At 44.2% G+C, this 15,469-nt stretch overlaps 1 protein-coding gene across 3 annotated transcripts in view; it reads right to left on the reverse strand.

The window, feature by feature from the left end:
- The window catches only part of LOC143807080 (hydroxysteroid dehydrogenase-like protein 1), a 153,565-nt gene that overhangs the window by 87,921 nt on the left and 50,175 nt on the right, over positions 1-15,469 (reverse strand). Inside the window, exon 3 of one of the 3 annotated variants that reach the window (XM_077288284.1) lies at positions 5,032-5,169. The exons of the other annotated variants lie outside the window; for them this stretch is intronic. The gene's annotated coding sequence lies outside the window, so the exon portion shown is untranslated. The remainder of the gene's footprint in view (positions 1-5,031; positions 5,170-15,469) is intronic. 3 annotated transcript variants of the gene reach the window in all.

The following is a 15,469-nucleotide window of genomic DNA, read 5'->3' on the forward strand; positions in this document are numbered from 1 at the left end:
AAAAGCACGGAAGCTGTGTGCTCATTTCCACCGTTCACACCCCTCAGGTCATCCATTTGCAGAGGTCTTTGTCCATGCCAGTTAAAAGGCTGATATGCGATGTGCCGACACGGTGGAATTCCACGTTGCACATGTTGCAGCGACTGTGGCGGCAGCAGCAACAAGCCCTGACGCAGTATGTCATGTCATATAGCATGGGCCAACACAGTACGGACGTGGCGCATATCACGCTTACGGAGTAGGCACAGATTAAGGACTTTTGCAGTTTCAAAATGGCAACTAAGATGGTTAGCGCTGACGACGCAGTCAACAGCATCACTATTCTGGTCATCTGTATGCTGGAGCAGACTTTGAAGAGGCTGCGGGAGGAGATGGCTGTCCCAGAAGAGGAGGAAGCAGAGGAGGATGCGGAAGGGATAACATTGCCTCTAAGTTCAAGACTGTCGTCACACAGGCAGGTGCCAAGGGGCGGTGGATAAGGCTGGTTTCACGTTTGCGGTTGTGTCCGCAGTGTTTCTGACGCATACATCCACATGCGTCTTGATTTCCTATCTTTAACATTGTAGACGCAGGTGCTTGTGTTTGCATGCGTTCGCACGCGTTTGCTTACGCATGCGTTTTTTCGCAGTGTGCGGTGGGGCGGGGCTGACGGACCATGTTAGAATTTTTGAGGCGGAAAATTTCTGTCAAATATGGGCAGGCATGCGCATTCAGATGAGTGCGTTAAAAAAAACGAATTACTGTCTATGGGAACACATGCATACGCATCATGCGTTCCCATAGACAGCTATGCGTTTTTTTTTTATGTGCTTGCATACTTCGGACTGCGCATGTCCACGAACTGATTGAGACACACCCACTGAGATACTCCCTCCTGGAAATATCAAACAATTGCGCATAAAAAATGCGAACGCATGCAAAAACGCATTCAAATGTGTGCAAACGTTGCATTATTTTTTAACAGTCATGCGTAAGTTGATGCGGATAAAAAAACGCAGCGTTAGCATGAGTTTTGCAATGCGTTTGGGGACGAGATGCTGCGGACTCAACCGCTAATGTAAACCTAGCCTTACTGTGATCGAAGGGGGCTGATGATAACAGACAAAACGGTTATCCAAGGTGCAAGATCTGAGGAACAAATGGAGGAGGAAGAGGTGATGGGTGAGCAACTGTCAGATGAAGAGGATAATCCTACCTTCCCTTTTGTTCATGGTTGGCGGGAGGGGACGGAGGAAACAAGCAACATCGCATGGGCGATGACCTCATGGTAGAGCCCAACATATGAGTGCCTTCTTCCTGCACTATCTGAAACATGATCCTCGTATAGTTATGATTAGGAATACTGCTGACTACTGGGTTGCTACTCTATTAGATCAACATTATAAAACCAAATTTTGCCAGATGCTTCCCGCCCTGTAAAGGGACCCGCGAAAGCTGGAGTATTGAAATATGCTTTTACACAACCTTAAGAGAGCTTTCCCCCAAGACAGTTGTGAAGCATGCAGTTCGCATCACAGCTCTAGACTTACAACCTCCATCACACGTCAATTTGTCAACGCCAAAACATTAGCAGCAGCAGCGGTCTAAGTGGAAGAAGCAATTTCTGGAAGTACTCTGACACTTTTTTTTTTTTAGACCAGCTCATGCACCAGCACAACAGAGTCCAAGTCTTGCACGTGGTGAATGAATAGAGAGGATAGTGCAGGAGAATCTAGAACTGAATAAAAATACCATTATGGAGGGTTTTGACCCTTTCACAATTTGGTCTTTCAAAATGGATGAGTGGCTTGAGCTTGCCTCACAAGCTTTTGAGGTTTTATTGTGCCCGGCAGCCAGCGTTCTCTCAGAGCGTGTCTTCAGCGCTGCTGGTGATATCCTGACAAATAAGCGAAGCTGGCAGTCCCTTGAAAGTGTAGACTGCCTAACTTTCATCTAGATGAACAAGTCATGGATTTCCAAGGACTTTTGCACCCCAATCGCAGACTGTACAGACTAGGCGATATTGTATTTTTTGTATGCTGCATTAATGTTGCGCAACTGCAATATGTGACATATTTAGTGTGGCTTCTGTTTCGTTTGCTGCTGCTGACGTTAACACAAATTTGTGGAAATGTGAACAGTCATGGTTGGTCTACGTCTGCTGGGTTGGCTGTAGTGGAAGACGTGTCGGTCCCGATTATACTATTTCTATTCTTGTCACATTTATTCCACTTCAGTGGTGTCATGTCAGGCTCAATTTGAATTCAATTTTGTATATACGAACGTTCTCTTTTAGAAACATGCATTAGTCTGAAAGATATATTGAGAACATATTCTTGGTTTAGCAAAGAGATTCCACCACATTGGACAGTTTCTGTGCTACCATTAATTGTAAAATTTGGAACATGATTTTTACTGTACATCAACATCCTCACAAGATTAATTTTTTTAGACACGAAAGTCCTCCTGGATGATGAAGGCTTCCTATCCACTGACCTTTTCATTAAGCCTACTACTAGGAACAACCTTCTCCATTACACTAGTTGTTACCCTCTCTATGTAAAAAGATCACTGCCCTGGTCCCAAATTTGAAGGGCCAGTCACTTTGTCTCAGATGACCTCCCTTGAGATATACGACTCCGTGACATTAGACAAAGATTTAGGGATACAGAATACCCAGAGACTCTCCTCATCACCCTCCTCCCTTTTGAAGTCCATACAAAGCATTGATAGCCCTAACACATACCACCCCTATGTGGTTTATCCACTAAGCCATTTGCAAACATTGGCCTGTTAGGGCCCCATCACACATAGCGAGACCGCTAGCGAGATCGCTGCTGAGTCACAAGTTTTGTACGCAACAGCGACCTCAGTAGCGATCTCGCTATGTGTGACACGTACCAGCGACCAGGCCCCTGCTGCGAGATCGCTGGTCGTGTCGGAATGGCCTGGACCTTTTTTTGGTCGTTGAGGTCCCGCTGACATCGCTGAATCGGTGTGTGTGACACCGATCCAGCGATGTCTTCACTGGTAACCAGGGTAAACATCGGGTTACTAAGCGCAGGGCCGCGCTTAGTAACCCGATGTTTACCCTGGTTACCAAAAAAAACAAACAGTACATACTCACCATCTGATGTCCGTCAGGTCCCTTGCCGTCCGCTTCCTGCTCTGACTGAGTGCCGCCGTACAGTGAGAGCACAGCACAGCAGTGACGTCACCGCTGCGCTCTGCTCTCACTGTACGGCGGCTCAGTCAGAGCAGGAAGCAGACGGCAAGGGACCTGACGGACACCGAAAGGCGAGTATGTACTGTTTTTTTTTTTTGGTAACCAGGGTAAACATCGGGTTACTAAGCGCGGCCCTGCACTTAGTAACCCGATGTTTACCCTGGTTACCCGGGTGCTGCAGGGGGACTTCGGCATCGTTGAAGACAGTTTCAATGATGCCGAAGTCGTTCCCCTGATCGTTGGTCGCTGGAGAGAGCTGACTGTGTGACAGCTCCCCAGCGACCACACAACGACTTACCAACGATCACGGCCAGGTCGTATCGCTGGTCGTGATCGTTGGTAAATCGCTATGTGAGACGGGCCTTTAGGCAGTTCTTATCCTAATAAACCTGAACTTGGAGCTCCGCCATTGGTTTGCCACAATAAAATGCAGAATCTTAGGAACCTCAGTCAGGACTGATATTGGTTCTAGAACAACAAACACACAAACCTTTTCGGCCACCCAACTTAAGGGAACTTTCTTCTGTCTCCACTGCCTACAGTGTTAAAATATATATAACGAAAGGAGATTCTTTTACCCACCCCAGATCAGGTAAGAAGTTTCCCATTAAGGGATACTTTATCTGCGATTCAACATATGTAATCTACCTGATTAAGTGTCCATGCGGTCTCGGATATTTTGAGGAAACATCCCAGCAAATCCGGGACCACATTTCCTAGCACAAGTCCACCATCAGATGCAAAAAACAATGCTGCCGATTCCATCACAATTTGACACTGCGGGACACAATGTGGTGCAGCTACGCTTTCATGTTTTAGCACTAGTACCTTTTAACCAGGAGGGGTGGCAACAGAATCCTTAAACTAAAAGAAACAGGGGCCTTCTGGATACATGACTACAAACAGTTGAACCTCATGGGCTGAACAGAGAATACAAGTTTATTAAACATAAAGTATATTTGCTTTTCTTTTGCCTGCTGAACCGAGTGCCAATACTTGATCTATTATGTCCTATTTCTTTAAATTTTGAGGTCAGTTAGCGTTCCATCAGCTATCAATTTCCAGTTTTCACCCATTTCCTTACCATCTCCTTTTGTATATTTTCTCTCTCCCTTTTCTCTCTTTTTTCTCCTCCCTATTTTTTATTGTTTCTCTGTAGTCCCCTTTCCATGTCTTCCTTTCTATCCCCCTTAATTAAGCTTTACTACTTATTTTATTGCTTTATAATTATTCATTTTATTTCAACTACTTTATTTATCCAATTATTATTCTTATCCCACTACATGTATCCATTCCTTACCCTATATTTGTTTGTCAGCCTTTTGTATTTACCCATTACTTTTCCTATAGACTCCTTGCCTTGTTGTTTCTCATAGCGCCTTTCACGCAAGCCCTTATTGTCTTATTCGGCTTCCAGTACAATTCTTTCCCCAACGTTTTCTGGCTACAGATAAACCCGCACATGCGCATGGGCCTTGTGAGTCCACGCAAGCGCCGCTTCCATCGGCTTTTCCCACTGTCGGCAGATTTGTGCATGCGTATGGATTCCAAAACACAATCAGGCTGCACAGCTGATTAGCCACATACAGAATAATTATCTCCACCCCTTCACTTATTTATTTCTAGTCCACACTATCACATGATACACGCCACTGTGAGACATCACGCCGTTCTCTCACACATAGCCATTTCTTTACAGGTAATTCATTTGTCGGTCTATTTTGCCTACTGTTTGTTAGTGGTTCGACTTCTTTGCACACTCACTCTTGCTATATACACCTTCACAGACTACTCACAGTTGATCACTCATAACAGGTAAAACTCACCCTGTCTTATAGGACTTCAGCACCAGATATTATGTTTCTTCTATTAGATTTTTTGTCAATAGACTTCTTCCTCCATAGACCTCCTCTTTATACACGTGGTCAAAATTGTTGGTACCCCTCGTTTAATGACAGATAAACCTACAATGGTCACAAAAATAACTTGAATCTGACACAAGTAATAATAAATAAAAGATCTATGAAAATGAAAAAAATTAAAGTCAGACGTTGCTTTTCAGCCATGCTTCCACATTTTAAAAAAAATAAAATAAAACTCATAAAATAGGCCTGGACAGAAATAATGGTACCCCTGAAAACGTGACTTAATGGACATGTTAAATCAAGGTGTGTCCACTAACTAACAAATCAGAGATGGATAATACGAATGGCAACAAAAGAGCCCAGAAAAACTTCTAAAAAGATTAAAGGTGAACTTCAAGCTCAAGGAACATCAGTGTTGGATCGCCCCATCCATCGTTGTATGAGCCAAAGTGGATTTCATGGGAGATGACCAAGGAGGACACCATTGTTGAAAAAAAATCATAAAAAAAGCCAGATTGGAATTTGCCAAACTGCATATTAACCCCTTTCTGTCATTAGACGTACTATTCCGTCCATGTGGGGTGGGCCCTACTTCCCAAGGACGGAATAGTACGTCATACGCGATCGGCCGCGCTCACGGGGGGAGCGCGGCCGATCGCGGCCGGGTGTCAGCTGCATATCGCAGCTGACATCCGGCACTATGTGCCAGGAGCGGTCACGGACCGCCCCCGGCACATTAACCCCCGGCACACCGCGATCAAACATGATCGCGATGTGCCGGCGGTGCAGGGAAGCATCGCGCAGGGAGGGGGCTCCCTGCGGGCTTCCCCGAGCCCCCCGCAGCAACGCGATGTGATCGCGTTGCTGCGAGGGTCTTACCTCCCTCCCTGCCTGCTCCAGACCCGGATCCAAGATGGCCGCGGATCCGGGTCCTGCAGGGAGGGAGGTGGCTTCACAGAAGCCTGCTCAGGGCAGGCACTGTGAAGCAGCCTGCACTTCTCTCAGATCGGTGATCTGTCAGAGTGCTATGCAAACTGACAGATCACCGATCTGTATTGTCCCCCCCTGGGGCAAATGTGTAAAAAAAAAAAAAAAAAAATATTCCAAAATAATGAAAAAAAAAAAAAAATATTATTCCCATAAATACATTTCTTTATCTAAATAAAATAAAAAAAACAATAAAAGTACACATATTTAGTATCGCCGCGTCCGTAACGACCCAACCTATAAAACTGGCCCACTAGTTAACCCCTTCAGTAAACACCGTAAGAAAAAAAAAAAAAAAAACGAGGCAAAAAACAACGCTTTATTATCATACCGCCGAACAAAAAGTGGAATAACACGCGATCAAAAAGACTGATATAAATAACCATGGTACCGCTGAAAACGTCATCTTGTCCCGCAAAAAACGAGCCGCCATACATTATCATCAGCAAAAAAATAAAAAAGTTATAGTCCTGAGAATAAAGCGATACCAAAATAATTATTTTTTCTATAAAATAGTTTTTATCGCATAAAAGCGCCAAAACATAAAAAAAATGATATAAATGGGATATCGCTGTAATCGTACTGACCCGACGAATAAAACTGCTTTATCAATTTTACCAAACGCGGAACGGTATAAACGCCTCCCCAAAAAGAAATTCATGAATAGCTGGTTTTTGATCACTCTGCCTCACAAAAATCGGAATAAAAAGCGATCAAAAAATGTCACGTGTCCGAAAATGTTACCAATAAAAACGTCAACGCATCCCGCAAAAAACAAGATCTCACATGACTCTGTGGACTCAAATATGGAAAAATTACAGCTCTCAAAATGTGGTAACGCAAAAAATATTTTTTGCAATGAAAAGCGTCTTTCAGTGTGTGACGGCTGCCAATCATAAAAATCCGCTAAAAAACCCGCTATAAAAGTAAATCAAACCCCCCTTCATCACCCCCTTAGTTAGGGAAAAATAAAAAAATTAAAAAATGTATTTATTTCCATTTTCCCATTAGGGTTAGGGTTAGGGCTAGAGTTAGGACTAGAGTTAGGGCTAGGGTTATTGCTAGGGTTAGGGCTAGGGTTGGGGCTAGGGTTGGGGCTACAGTTAGGGTTGGGGCTAAAGATAGGGTTAGGGTTTGGATTACATTTACGGTTGGGAATAGGGTTGGGTGTGTCTGGGTTAGAGGAGTGGTTAGGGTTAATGTTGGGATTAGGGTAAGGGGTGTGTTTGGATTAGGGTTTCAGTTATAATTGGGGGGTTTCCACTGTTCGGGCACATCAGGGGCTTTCCAAACGGGATATGGCATCCGATCTGAATTCCAGCCAATTCTGCGTTGAAAAAGGAAAACAGTGCTCCTTCCCTTCCGAGCTCTCCCGTGTGCCCAAACAGGGGTTTACCCCAACATATGGGGTATCAGCGTACTCAGGACAAATTGGACATCATCTTTTGGGGTCCAATTTCTCCTGCTACCCTTGGGAAAATACAAAACTGGGGGCCAAAAAATAAGTTTTGTGGGAAAAAAAGGATTTTTTATTTTCACGGCTCTGCGTTGTAAACTGTAGTGAAACACTTGGGGGTTCAAAGTTCTCACAACACATCTAGATAAGTTCCTTGGGGGGTCTAATTTCCGATATGGGGTCACTTGTGGGGGGTTTGTACTGTTTGCGTACATCAGGGGCTCTGCAAATGCAACGTGACTCCTGCAGACCAATCCATTTAAGTCTGCATTCCAAATGGCGCTCCTTCCCTTCCGAGCTCTGTCATGCGCCCAAACAGTGGTTCCCCCCCACATATGGGGTATCAGCATACTCAGGACAAATTAGACAACAACTTTTTGGGTCCAATTTATCCTGATACCCTTGTGAAAATACAAAACTGGGGGCTAAAAAAATCATTTTTGTGAAAAAAAAAAGAATTTTTATTTTCACGGCTCTGCGTTATAAACTGTAGTGAAACACTTGGGGGTTCAAAGTTCTCACAACACATCTAGATAAGTTCCTTGGGGGGTCTAATTTCCGATATGGGGTCACTTGTGGGGGGTTTGTACTGTTTGCGTACATCAGGGGCTCTGCAAATGCAACGTGACGCCTGCAGACCAATCCATTTAAGTCTGCATTCCAAATGGCGCTCCTTCCCTTCCGAGCTCTGTCATGCGCCCAAACAGTGGTTCCCCCCCACATATGGGGTATCAGCATACTCAGGACAAATTAGACAACAACTTTTTGGGTCCAATTTATCCTGATACCCTTGTGAAAATACAAAACTGGGGGCTAAAAAAATCATTTTTGTGAAAAAAAAAAAAGAATTTATTTTCACGGCTCTGCGTTATAAACTGTAGTGAAACACTTGGGGGTTCAAAGCTCTCAAAACACATCTAGATAAGTTCCTTAGGGGGTCTACTTTCCAAAATGGTGTCACTTGTGGGGGTTTTTAATGTTTAGGCACATCAGGGGCTCTGCAAACGCAACATGGCATCCCATCTTAATTCCAGTCAATTTTGCATTGAAAAGTAAAATAGCGCTCCTTCCCTTCCGAGCTCTGCTATGCGCCCAAACAGTGGTTTACCCCCACATATGGGGTATCGTCGTACTCAGGACAAATTGCACAACAACTTTTGTGCTCTAATTTCTTCTCTTACCCTTGGGGAAATAAAAAAATGGGGGCGAAAAGATCATTTTTGTGAAAAAATATGATTTTTTATTTTTACGGCTCTGCATTATAAACTTCTGTGAAGCACTTGTTGGGTCAAAGTGCTCACCACACATCTCGATAAGTTCCTTAGGGGGTCTACTTTCCAAAATGGTGTCACTTGTGGGGGGTTTCAATGTTTAGGCACATCAGGAGCTCTCCAAACGCAACATGACATCCCATCTCAATTCCAGTCAATTTTGCATTGAAAAGTCAAATGGCGCTCCTTCCCTTCTGAGCTCTGCCCTGCGCCCAAACAATGGTTTACACCCACATATGGGGTATCAGCGTACTCAGGACAAATTGCACAACAATTTTTGGGGTCCAATTTCTTCTCTTACCCTTGGAAAAATAAAAAATTGGGGGCGAAAATATCATTTTTGTGAAAAAATATGATTTTTTATTTTTACCGCTCTGCATTATAAACTTCTGTGAAGCACTTGTTGGGTCAAAGTGCTCACCACACATCTAGATAAGTTCCTTAGGGGGTCTACTTTCCAAAATGGTGTCACTTGTGGGGGGTTTCAATGTTTAGGCACATCAGGGGCTCTCCAAATGCAACATGGCGTCCCATCTCAATTCCTGTCAATTTTGCATTGAAAAGTCAAATGGCGCTCCTTCCCTTCCGAGCTCTGCCCTGCGCCCAAACAATGGTTTACACCCACATATGGGGTATCAGCGTACTCAGGACAAATTGCACAACAATTTTTGGGGTCCAATTTCTTCTCTTACCCTTGGAAAAATAAAAAATTGGGGGCGAAAATATCATTTTTGTGAAAAAATATGATTTTTTATTTTTACCGCTCTGCATTATAAACTTCTGTGAAGCACTTGTTGGGTCAAAGTGCTCACCACACATCTAGATAAGTTCCTTAGGGGGTCTACTTTCCAAAATGGTGTCACTTGTGGGGGGTTTCAATGTTTAGGCACATCAGGGGCTCTCCAAATGCAACATGGCGTCCCATCTCAATTCCAGTCAATTTTGCATTGAAAAGTCAAATGGCGCTCCTTTCCTTCCGAGCTCTGCCATGCGCCCAAACAGTGGATTACCCCCACATATGGGGTATCAGCATACTCAGGACAAATTGTACAACAAATTTTGGGGTCTATTTTCTCCTGTTACCCTTGGTAAAATAAAACAAATTGGATCTGAAATACATTTTGTGTGAAAAAAAGTTAAATGTTCATTTTTATTTAAACATTCCAAAAATTCCTGTGAAACACCTGAAGGGTTAATAAACTTCTTGAAAGTGGTTTTGAGTACCTTGAGGGGTGCAGTTTTTAGAATGGTGTCACACTTGGGTATTTTCTATCATATAGACCCCTCAAAATGACTTCAAATGAGATGTGGTCCCTAAAAAAAAATGGTGTTGTAAAAATGAGAAATTGCTGGTCAACTTTTAACCCTTATAACTCCGTCACAAAAAAAAATTTTGGTTCCAAAATTGTGCTGATGTAAAGTAGACATGTGGTAAATGTTACTTATTAAGTATTTTGCGTGACATATGTCTGTGATTTAAGGGCATAAAAATTAAAAGTTGGAAAATTGCGAAATTTTCAAAATTTTCGCCAAATATTCGTTTTTTTCACAAATAAACGCAACTTACATCGAAGAAATTTTACCACTATCATGAAGTACGATATGTCACGAGAAAACAATGTCAGAATCGCCAAGATCCGTTGAAGCGTTCCAGAGTTATAACCTCATAAAGGGACAGTGGTCAGAATTGTAAAAATTGGCCCGGTCATTAACGTGCAAACCACCCTTGGGGGTGAAGGGGTTAACAAGCCACAAAACTTCTGGGAAAATGTCCAATGGACAGATGAGACAAAAATGGAAATTTTTGGCAATGCACATCAGCTGTATGTTCACAGTCGGAAACATGAGGCATATCAAGAAAAGAACACTGTCCTTACTGTGAAACATGGATTTTTGTGTACTCGTCGTAAAATCCTCTTCTCCGAGCCGCTCATTGGGGGACACAGACCATGGGTTGTATGCTGCTTGCCACTAGGAGGCTGACACTAAAGGTACCTTCACACTAAACGATTTACCAACGATCACGACCAGCGATACGACCTGGCCGTGATCGTTGGTAAGTCGTTGTGTGGTTAACACAAAAAAGTTAGCTCCTCCTCTGCAGTATACACTCTTGTGCTGGCTCCCAGAGAACCAGTTCGGTGCAAAAGCAGTAGGAACAAATAGTAACAACATAGAAAAGTACAACATGTCAACTTAAAAGAACAGGCAAAAGCCATATAAGCTGATAGGTTAAAACGGTGCGTGCTCTGCCCCCCAACGAGTGGCTCGGAAAAAAGGATTTTATGGTGAATACACAAAAATCCCTGTTTCTCCTTTGCTTCATTGGGGGACACAGATCATGGGACGTCCTAAAGCAGTCCCTGGGTGGGAAAACAGAAAGGATTAGGCTTCATGCAACAACTGCCTAAATGTGCATCACCGCTGCCTGCAGAATTCTTTTGCCCAGACTCGCATCAGCTGAAACCTGAGAGTGAATATTATATTGCTTTGCGAAGGTATGTAAACTTGAGTCGCAGCTTTACAGACCTGCTTCGCCGTCACCTGATGCCGAATGGCCCAAGAAGCGCCCACCGCCTGAGTGGAGTGTGCTCTAATCCCCGCTGGAATGGGCTGACTTCTGATTCGGTATGACTCCTGGATGGTGGAACGAATCTACCTATCGTGGCCTTAGAATCGGCAAGACTCTTACTATGACCTTCCGGGAGAACTAACAGAGCATCTGTTCTTCTGAAGGATGCAGTCCTTGAGACGTACAGTGCCTGGTGAAAGTATTCGGCTCCCTGGAACTTTTCAACCTTTTCCCACATATCATGCTTCAAACATAAAAGATACCAAATGTAATTTTTGGTGAAGAAACAACAACAAGCGAAACACAATTGTGAAGTTGAACGAAATTTATTGGTTATTTTAAATTTTTGTGGAAATTCAAAAACTGAAAAGTGGGGTGTGCAATATTATTCGGCTCCTTTACTTTCAGTGCAGCAAACTCACTCCAGAAGTTCATTGTGGAACTCTGAATGATCCAATGTTTTCCTAAATGCTTAAATGATGATAAATATAATCCTCCTATGTGTAATCAAAGCTACGTATAAAAGCACCTGCTCTGTGATAGTCTCAGTGTTCTGTTTGAAGCACAGAGAGCATCATGAAGACCAAGGAACACAACAGGCAAATCCGTGATACTGTTGTGGAGAAGTTTAAAGCCAGATTTGGATACAAAATGATTTCCAAAACCTTAAACATCCCAAGGAGCACTGTGTAAGCGATCATATTGAAATGGAAGGAGTATCATACCACTGCAAATCTACCAAGACACCGCCATCCCTCTAAACTTTCATCTCAAACAAGGAGAAGACTGATCAGAGATGCAGCCAAGAGGCCCAAGATCACTCTGCATGAACTGCAGAGCTCTACAGCTGAGGTGGGACAGTCTGTCTATAGGACAACAATCAGTCGTACAATGCACAAATCTGGCCTTTATGGAAGAGTGGCAAGAAGAAAGCCATTTCTCAAAGATATCCATAAAAAGTGTGGTTTAAAGTTGGCAATAAGCCACCTGGGAGACACACCAAACATGTGGAAGAAGGTGCTCTGGTCAGATGAAACCAAAATCGAACTTTTTGGCAACAATGTCAAACGATATGTTTGGCATAAAGGCAACAAAGCTCATCACCATGAACACACCATCCCCACTGTCAAAGATAGTGGTGGCAGCATCACGGTTTGGGCCTGCTTTTCTTCAGCAGGGACAGGGAAGATGGTTAAAATTGATGGGAAGATGGATGGAGCCAAATACAGGACCATTCTTGAAGAAAACCTGCTGGAGTCTGCAAAAGACCTGAGACTGGGATGGAGATTTGTCTTCCAAAAAGACAATAATCCCAAACAATGCAAAATTTACAATGGAATGGTTCACAAATAAACTTATCCAGGTGTTAGAATGGCCAAGTCAAAGTCCAGACCTCAATCCAATCGAGAATCCGTGGAAAGAGCTCAAAACTGCTATTCACAAACGATCTCCATCAAACCTCACTGAGCTCGAGTTGTTTGCCAAGGAAGAATGGGCAAGAATTTCAGTCTCTCGATGTACAAAACTGATAGACACATAACCCAAGTGACTTGCAGCTGCAATCGCAGCAAAAGGTGGCGCAACAAAGTATTAAGTTAAAGGGGCCGAATAATATTGCACGCCCCACTTTTCAGTTTTTGAATTTCCAAAAAAATTTAAAATAAGCAATACATTTCGTTCAACTTCACAATTGTGTTCCACTAGTTGTTGATTCTTCACCAAAAATTTACATTTGGTATCTTTATGTTTGAAGCATGATATGTGGGAAAAGGTTGAAAAGTTCCAGGGAGTCGAATACTTTCGCAAGGCCCTGTACCTTCTCAGAGATCTGACCAGGTCCATAGTGTGGAGAGCTCTTTCACCTCTGTGAATTAGGGCTGGACAAAAGTAAGAACGATGTCCTCATTTAGAAGCAATGTCGAAACGACCTTTGGCAAAAAGGACGGCCACGACCTGAGGACAACCTTGTCCTGATGGAAAATAAGGAAAGGTGCCCGGCAGAATAAGGCGGCTAATTCCGAAACCCTTCTGACTGATGTGATCGCCACAAGGAAGGCAACCTTCCAGGACAGAAAGACCTGAAGGGCACTTAGCACCAAGTTGAGGTCCCAAGGCTCTTAAGGCATGTGATCGAGAGGAGCGACATGTGATACCCCCTGAAGAAAAGTCTTAACCTGAAGTTGTGACACGATGCGTCTCTGAAATAAGACGAATAGGGCAGAGATTTGGTCCTTGAGAGAGCTGAGTGCCAGCCTGGAGTCCAGATCAGCCTGTAAGAACTAAAAAATGGTGGGAACTGAGAAGATGAGAGGAGAAACACCACTATGCTTGCATCAAGCTAAAAATGTCTTCCAGGTGCAGTGATAGATGTGTACCGATGAGGGTTTACAGGCACTGACCATAGTGGAAATGACCTGTTGAGAAAACTCTGCCTGGGTTAAGACCCAGGATTCAACGGCCATGCCATTAAACACAGGGCCCCTGAGTTCTGGTGGTAGATGGGGCCCTGGGAGAGCAGATCTGGCGGATCCGGCAGTCTCCAGGGTATGTCGGCGACGAGGCATACCAACTCTGCGAACCACACGCGGCGAGATCAATCGGGAGCAGGGTGGATTTGATTTAAATCTAACTGATTTAAATCACAATTTAAATCACGATTTAAATCACTAGTCAGTAAGGCTTGATTTAAATCAGTGATTTAAATCAAAGTTTCTACCTAAACTAGTTCTTGCTACTTTAACCCCTTTCTGACATCGGACGTACTATCCCGTCGAGGTGGGGTGGGCCCGTATGACTGCCGACGGGATAGTACGTCCAGCGCGATCGGCGGCGCTCACGGGGGGAGCGCGGCCGGGTGTCAGCTGCCTATCGCAGCTGACATCCGGCACTATGTGCCAGGAGCGGTCACGGACCGCTCCCGGCACATTAACCCCCGGCACACCGCGATCAAACATGATCGCGATGTGCCGTGTTATGACCCCAATGGCGAGGGTCTCAGAGGAACGTGGAAGTCTGCAGAATACAAAAATCCAGCTCATAGGGCAGTGGTAGCTGGGTTGACCATATATCTACTCCTAACGCCAACACTAGAAGTAGCCGGGGATCATTCCTACGTTGATTCTAGATGACACGCTCCAGCCGGAGAATCTAGCTACCCCTAGTAGAGGAAAACAAAAGACCTTTCTTGCCTCCAGAGAAGGGGACCCCAAAGCTGGATAGAAGCCCCCCACAAATAATAACGGTGAGGTAAGAGGAAATGACAAACACAGAAATGAACCAGGTTTAGCACAGAGAGGCCCGCTAACTGATAGCAGAATAAAGGAAGGTAACTTATATGGTCAACAAAAACCCTATCAAAATCCACACTGGAAATTCAAGAACCCCCGAACCGTCTAACGGTCCGGGGGGAGAACACCAGCCCCCTAGAGCTTCCAGCAAAGGTCAGGATATATATTTGGAACAAGCTGGACAAAAATACAAAACCAAAACAAAATAGCAAAAAGCAAAAAGCGGACTTAGCTGATATAACTGGAACCAGGATCAGTAGACAAGAGCACAGCAGACTAGCTCTGATAACTACGTTGCCAGGCATTGAACTGAAGGTCCAGGGAGCTTAAATAGCAACACCCTTAACTAACGACCCAGGTGCGGATAAAAGGAATGACAGAAAAACCAGAGTCAAAAAACTAGTAACCACTAGAGGGAGCAAAAAGTAAATTCACAACAGTACCCCCCCCTTAGTGAGGGGTCACCGAACCCTCACCACGACCACCAGGGCGATCAGGATGAGCGGCATGAAAGGCACGAACTAAATCGGCCGCATGAACATCAGAGGCGACCACCCAGGAATTATCCTCCTGACCATAGCCCTTCCACTTGACCAGGTACTGAAGCCTCCGCCTGGAGAGGCGAGAATCCAAGATCTTCTCCACCACGTACTCCAACTCGCCCTCAACCAACACCGGAGCAGGAGGCTCAGCAGAAGGAACTATAGGCACAATGTACCGCCGCAACAAGGACCTATGAAATACATTGTGAATAGCAAACGACACAGGAAGATCCAGACGAAAAGATACAGGATTAAGGATTTCCAATATCTTGTAAGGCCCAATA

This window comes from Ranitomeya variabilis, chromosome 2, assembly GCF_051348905.1.
Source record: "Ranitomeya variabilis isolate aRanVar5 chromosome 2, aRanVar5.hap1, whole genome shotgun sequence".
NCBI classification, from domain to species: Eukaryota; Metazoa; Chordata; class Amphibia; order Anura; family Dendrobatidae; genus Ranitomeya; species Ranitomeya variabilis.